The sequence below is a fragment of the Vulpes lagopus genome, chromosome 8 (assembly GCF_018345385.1).
Source record: "Vulpes lagopus strain Blue_001 chromosome 8, ASM1834538v1, whole genome shotgun sequence".
Lineage (NCBI taxonomy): Eukaryota > Metazoa > Chordata > Mammalia > Carnivora > Canidae > Vulpes > Vulpes lagopus.
The window spans coordinates 51296880-51303744 of NC_054831.1; the positions used below are offsets into that span (position 1 = coordinate 51296880).

Sequence of the window (6865 nt, forward strand, 5' to 3'; positions counted from 1 at the left end):
TTCCACCTCGCAGCCCTTCAAGCACGCCCCAACACCACGTCCTAAGCGGGCCCCGCGCGTCCCAGGGGCGGAGGGGGCCCGAAGGGGGCCGATCCGGAGGGGACGGGGCGACAGTCAGGAACCTCGGGGCCACGGGCTGGGAGGGGGCCGGGGTCCTGGGGGTAGCCGGGCGGGGGCCGATCCCGTCTCCGCAGGCTTGCGAGCCCCTCAGGGGGGCCGGGGCCGGGGCTTTGGGGGCCCAGGAGCGGGGGCCGGGGCCGGGGCCGGGGCCGGGCCTGCCTGCGGGCCCTCCTCGCCCCGCCCCAATCCCCCCCCCAGGCCCGCCCCCAGCCCCTAGCAATTCCCTGGCACCGCCCCCGCCCACCAAGCCACCAGGCCACCGGCAACCCCCCCCCACCTTCCGCCCGGGCCCGCCGCACCTCTCATCCGAAGACGAACATGCCCGCCCTCCGCCCGCGGACCACCGTCCCTTCGGCCCTCAGCCACGACGTCCACGCTCCGCGGGCCGCAGGACACCAAGGCCCGACCGCAACCGGGCCTGGCCCCGTTGGCACCGGGCTGGGGCGCGGTCCGTGCCCCGCAACAGCCAAGGCACAGCGACGCGGGGCGGGCCGGCACCCATTGCGAAAAGGGCCGCGCGGAACACAGCAAGAGACACAAGAGAGACTCGCTATCACGCGCCTGGGCGTGGGCGCCGCGCACGCACAGCAGGCACACGGCCCCGCGGGTGTCGGACTGATGCAGGAAGGGGGCAGAACCATCCCTGACACCGTGGCTGCAGGCCCCCCAGCGCGGCTGCCAGGCTCCTAAGCAGCTCCAAGGCCTGCGCCACTCCGGCGGGGTGGCTGCCGGTCGCCCCCCACAGGCCTTGTGGCCCAGGCGATCCGAGTGCCCGTGTCCCTCCGTCTGTGTGTGTGTGGTGTGTGTCTGGTCTGTCTGTCTGTCGTGGCACACTGTGTCTGTGTCCCTGCCTGTTCCCGAGGATGGGTTCCCGGCGGCGCGGGCGGCCCCGGCTTGGCTTTGAGCCAGGCCGCTGAAGAACAGGAAGGCCAGGGGTCGTCCCGGAGCGGCCGGCGCCGGCCCGCGGCACCCCCCCCGCCATTGAGAGGCGGTCCGATGTGGGGGGCGGCGTGCCATCCGGGGAGCCAGCGGGCGGCGACGCCCCGCCAGGCCGGGGACGGGAGCGCGCCCGGGCTCCGGCGAAGCCTCCGCGCCGGGGGTTGCGGGAGGCGTCTTGGCCCCCACCCCCCCCTGCCCGGCCCGGGCAGCGCCCTCCCCCACCCCGGGCGCGGCGCGGAGGCAGGTCTGTCAATCAATCCGTCGGCCGCAGCGCGCATGCAGGCGGCAGGGCGCGATCGGGCGGGAGGAGGGCTGAGGAGCGGGCGGGCGCCTGGCCCGGAGAGGCGGCAGAGCAGGCTCTTGGGGCGCCCCAGCGGCAGCCGCGGACGTCTACGGCCATACCACCCTGAACGCGCTCCGATCTCGTCCTGATCTCGGAAGCTAAGCATGGTCGGGCCCTGGTAGTACTTGATGGGAGACCCGCCGGAATAGCGGTGCTGTAGGCTTTTTTTCCTCGGCCTTTTGCCTCTTCCTGTCGGTCCCCTTGGCCCCAACGCCGCCCCCCTCGACCAACGCGGGCGGCGCGTCGGCGGCGGCGGCGGCGGCGGCGGCGGCGGCGCCCCCCTCCGGGCGACCCGTGGCAATGGCCCCCGCCCCGCCGGGCGCACCGCAGGGTGCCGCGGAGCACGAGCGCGCCGCTGCACAACAACCGGCAGGAGGCCACACACATGCACCAAACCTCCTCTTCCTCTTCAAGCCTTCCCACCCTCGCAGGCCTTCAAGCACGCCCACCCACGGTCCTAGCGGGCCGCGCGTCCCAGGGGCGGAGGGGGCCCGAAGGGGGCCGACGGAGGGGACGGGGCGACAGGCAAGGAAACCTCGTGCCCGGGCGGGGAGGGGCGGTCGCTGGGGGTAGGCCGGGCGGGGGGCCGGATCCCGTCTCCGCAGGCTTGCGAGCCCCTCAGGGGGGCCGGGGCGGGGCTTTTGGGGGCCCAGGCCGGGGCCGGGGGCCGGTGCCGGGCCGGGCCTGCCTGCGGGCCCTCCTCGCCCCGCCCCAATCCCCGCCCCCAGGCCCGCCCCCAGCCCCCTGCAATTTCCCTGGCAACCGCCCCCAAGCCACCCAAGCCACCAGGCCACCCGCAACCCGCCCCCACCGTCCGCCCGGCCGCCCCCCCACCGCCTGCATCTCCTTCTCAACCGAAGGACCTGCCCTCCCTCCCGCCCGGACTCACCGCCCTTCGGCCCTCAGCCACGACTCCACGGATCCGCGGTCCCAGGACACAGATGGCCCACGCGCCCGGGGCCTCAGGCCCCGTTGGCACCGCTGCGCGCTTCCGTGGCCCCAACCAGTCAAGCCACAGCGACGCGGGGGCGGCCGGCACCCATTGCGAAAAGGGCCGCGCGGAACACAGCAAGAGACACAAGAAGAACTCGCTTCGGCCGCGCTGGGGCGTGGGCCAGCCGCGCACGACACAAGGACACGCACCCGCGGGCGGTTTTCGGCTGATGGGCAGGAATGGGGGCAGAACGGCATCCGCTGACACCGTGGCTGCAGGGCCCGCGCTGCAGGGCTCCTAAGGCAGCTCCAGGCCTGCGCCCCTCCGCGGGGTGCTGCCTCCGCCCCCACAGGCCTTGTGGCCCAGCTCCGAGTGCCCGTGTCCCTCCGTCTGTGTGTGTGTGATGTGGTGTGTCTGTTCTGTCCTGTCTGTCCCGTGGCACCTGTGTCTGTGTCCCCTGCCTGCCGAGGATGGGGTCGCGGCGGCTGCGGGCGGCCCCGGCTTGGCTTTGAGCCAGCCGGCGAAGAACAGGAGAGGCCAGGGGTCGTCCGGAGCCGGCCGGCGCGCCGCCCGCGGCACCCCCCCTGCCAGTGAGCGGTCCGATGTGGGGGGCGGCCGGGCCATCCGGGAGCCGAGCGGCGGCGGACGCGCTCCGCCAGGGGGGGCCGAGGGACGGAGCGCTGCCCGGGCTCCGGCGACATGCCTCCGCTACGGGGGCGGGAGGCCGTCTTTTGGCCCCCCACCCCCCCCTGCCCGGCCCGGGGCAGGCGCCCTCCGCCACCCCGGCGCGCGGCGGTAGGCTGGGTCAGTCAATCCATCAGTCGGGCCGGCAGGCAGCATGCAGGCGGGCAGGCGCGATCGGGCGGGAGGAGGGCTGAGTAGCGCGGCGCCTGGCCCGGAGAGGCGCAGAGCAGGCTTCTTGGGGCGCCCAGCGGCAGCCGCGGACGTCTACGGCCATACCACCCTGATCGCGGCCCCGATCTCGTCTGATCTCGGAAGCATAAGCAGGGTCGGGGGTCACCCCCCCCCTGGTTCGACTTGGATGGGAGAGGGCGCGCTGCGTGGGGAATAGCGGTGCTGTAGGCTTTTTTTTTCCTCGGCCTTTTGCCTGCCTGTCCTGTCTGTCCCTTGGCCGCCAACCAGCCCCCTCGACCACCGCGGCGCGGCGGCGGCGGCGGCGGCGGCGGCGGCGGCGGCGGCGGCGCCCCCCTCCGGGCGACCCTGGCATGGCCCCCGCCCCGCCTGGGAGCACGCAGGGTGCCGCGGAGCACCGAGCGCCTGCCCGCTGCAACCGGCTGGAGGCACACACACATGCACCACCTCTCTTCCTCTCAAGCCCTTCCACCTCGCAGCCCTTCAAGCACGCCCACCCACGTCCTAGCGGGCCCGCGCTCCCAGGGGGCGAGGGGGCCCGAAGGGGGCCGACGAGGGGACGGGGCGACAGCAGGAACCTTCGGGGCCCGTGCGGGAGGGGGCGGTCATGGGGGTAGCCGGGCGGGGGCCGGATCCCGTCTCCGCAGGCTTGCGATCCCCTCAGGGGGGCCGGGGCGGGCTTTTGGGGGCCCAGGGCCGCCCGGGGGCCGGGGCGGGCCGGGCCTGCCTGCGGGCCCTCCTCGCCCCGCCCCAATCCCCCCGCCCAGCCCAGCCCCCAGCCCCTAGCAATTCCTGGCGCCTCCCCAGCCACCAAGTCCACCAGGCCAACCCGCAACCTCCCGCCCCCCACGCTTCCGCCCGGCCCGCCGCACTTCTCAAGCTCGAAGGACATGCCCCCCCCGCCCCACGCGGACCAGAACGTCCCTTCGCCCTCAGCCACGACCGTCCACGCTCCGCGGGCCCGGGACACCAAGGAGTGGCCCCACTCTCCTCGCCCCGGGGCCCCTCAGACCCCCCGTTGGCACCGGGCTGGCGGCGCTCCGTGGCCCCGCAACAGCCAAGGCCACAGCGACGCGGGGGGCGGCCGGCGACCCCATGCCGAAAAGGGCCGCGCGGAACACAGCAAGAGACACAAAAGACTCGCTCCTCGCCTGGGCGTGGGCGCCGCGCTACGCACACAGCACAAGCGGCCCCCGCGGCGTGTTCGGCTGATGGGCAGGAATGGGGGCAAACGGCCATCCCGACACCGTGGCTGCAGGGCCCGCGCTGCCAGGGCTCCTAAGGCAGCTCCAGGGCCTGGCGCTCCCTCCGGCGGGGTGGCTGCCTCGCCCCCACAGGCCCTTGAGTGGCCCAGCTCCGAGTGCCCGTGTCCTCCGTCTGTGATGTGTGTGGTGTGTGTCTGTCTGTCCTGTCTGTCGTGGGCACCTGGCTTGTCCCTGCGGTCCGAGGATGGGGTCCGGCGGCGCGGGCGACCCCGCCTTGGGCTTTGAGCCAGGCCGGCTGAAGAACAGGAGAGGCCAGGGGTCGTCCGAGCCAGGCCGCGCCGGCCCGCGGCACCCACCCAGCCAGTGAGCGGGTCTCGATGTGGGGGGCGGCGTGCCATCCGGGGAGCCGAGCGGCGGCGACCGCCCAGGCCAAGGCCGGGGACGGGAGCGCGCTCCTGGGCACCGGCGACACCTCCGCTCTCGGGTAGCGGGAGGCGCCTATGGCCCCCCCCGCCCCCCGCCCGTCCCGGGCAGGCGCCCTCCGCCACCCCGGGGCGGCGTCGCGGGAGCTGGGTCATCAATCAATCAGTCCGGGCCGGCAGGCGAGCATTGCCCGGCGGGCAGGCGCGATCTGGTGCGGGAGGAGGGCTGAGGAGCGGGCGGGGCTCCTGGCCCGGAGAGGCGCAGAGCAGCTCTTGGGGCGCCCAGCGGCAGCCGCTGGACGTCTACGGCCATCCAACCCTGAACGCGCTCCGATCTCGTCTGATTCTCGGAAGCTAAGCAGGGTCCGGGCCTGTTATTACTTGGATGGAGAACCGCCTGGGAATACCGGGTGCTGTAAGGCTTTTCTTTTCCTCGGCCTTCTTGCCTGCCTTCTGTCTGTCCCTTGGGCCTCCAACGCCCCCCTCCGACCAACGGCGGCGGCGCGCGGCGGCGGCGGCGCGGCGGCGTCGTCGGCGGCGGCGCCCCCCTCCGGGCGACCCCTGGCATGGCCCCCCGCCTCCCGCCGGAACACCGCAGGTTGCCGCGGAGCACCGAGCGCCCCGCAGCAACCGGCAAAGAGGCCACACACTGCACCACCTCCTCTTCCTCTCAAGCCCGTCCACCTCGCAGCCTTCAAGCACCCCACACCACGTCCTAAGCGGGCCGCGCGTCCCAGGGGGCGGAGGGGGCCCGAAGGGGGCCGACGGAGGGGACGGGGCGACAGCAGGAACCTCGGGACCGGGCGGGGAGGGCGGGCGCTGGGGGTAGCCCGGGCGGGGCCGGATCCCGTCTTCCGCAGGCTTGCGAGCCCCTCAGGGGGGCCGGGGCGGGGCTTTGGGCCCAGGCCGTGCCGGGCCGGGGCCGGTGGCCGGCCCTGCCTGCGGCCCTCCTCGCCCCCGCCCAAATCCCCGCCCCCAGGCCCGCCCCCAGCCCCTAGCAATTCCTGGCACCGCCCCCAGCCACCAAGCCACCAGCCACCGCGCAACCCGCCCCCCACCTTCCGCCCGGCCCGCCTGCACCTTCCTCCACCGAAGTACATGCCCATCCCTCCCCCGCGGACCACCGTCCCTTCGGCTCTTCAGCCACGACGTCCACGCTCCGCGGGCCCAGACAACCAGATGGCACCGCCGCCCGGGGCCTCAGGCCCCGTTGGCACCGGCTGCGCGCTCCGTGGCCCCCGCACACCAAGGCCACGGCGGACGCGGGGGCGGCCGGCACCCATGCGAAAAGGGCCGCGCAGAACACAGCAAGAGACACAAGAGAGACCAGATCCGCGCCTGGCGTGGGCGCCGCGCACGCACACAGGCACACTGCCCGCGGCGGTTCGGCTGATGGGCTAGGAAGGGGGCAAACGGCATCTCCCGTGACACCGTGGCTGCAGGCCCGCGGCTGCCAGGGCTCCTAAGGCAGCTCCAGGGCCTGCGCCCCTCGCGGCGGGGTGGCTGCCTCGCCCACACAGGCCTTGGGCCCAGCTCCGATGCCCGTGTCCCTCCGTCTGTGTGTGTGTGTGTGTGTGTCTGTCTGTCTGTCATGTCGTGGCACCTGTGTCCTGGTGTCCTGCCTGTCCGAGGATGGGGTCCGGCGCGCCGGGCGACCCGGTGCTTGGCTTTGAAGCAGCCGGCGAAGAACAGGAGAAGGCCAGGGGTCTCCAGGAGCCGGCCGGCGCCGCCCGCGGCACCCCCCCAGCAGTGAGCGTCCCGATGTGGGGCGGCGTGGCCATCCGGGGACCGAGCGGCGGCGACGCGCCCGGCCAGGCCGGGGACGGGAGCCGCGCCCGGGCTTCCGGCGACAGCCATCGCGTCCGGGTGCGGGAGCTCTTGGCCCCCACCCCCCCCGCCCGGGGCCCCGGGCAGGCGCCCTCCGCCACCCCGGGCCGCGGCGCGGGAGGCTGGATCATCATCTATCAGTCGGGCCGGCAGGCGAGCATGCAGGCGGGCAGGCGCGATCGGGCGGGAGGAGGGCTGAGGA

General features: G+C 74.8%; 1 pseudogene; it reads left to right on the forward strand.

Annotated features, from left to right (window-relative positions):
- Positions 1-1447: 1447 nt before the first annotated feature.
- On the forward strand, positions 1448-1565 carry LOC121498400 (annotated as a pseudogene).
- The last annotated feature ends 5300 nt before the right edge of the window (positions 1566-6865 follow it).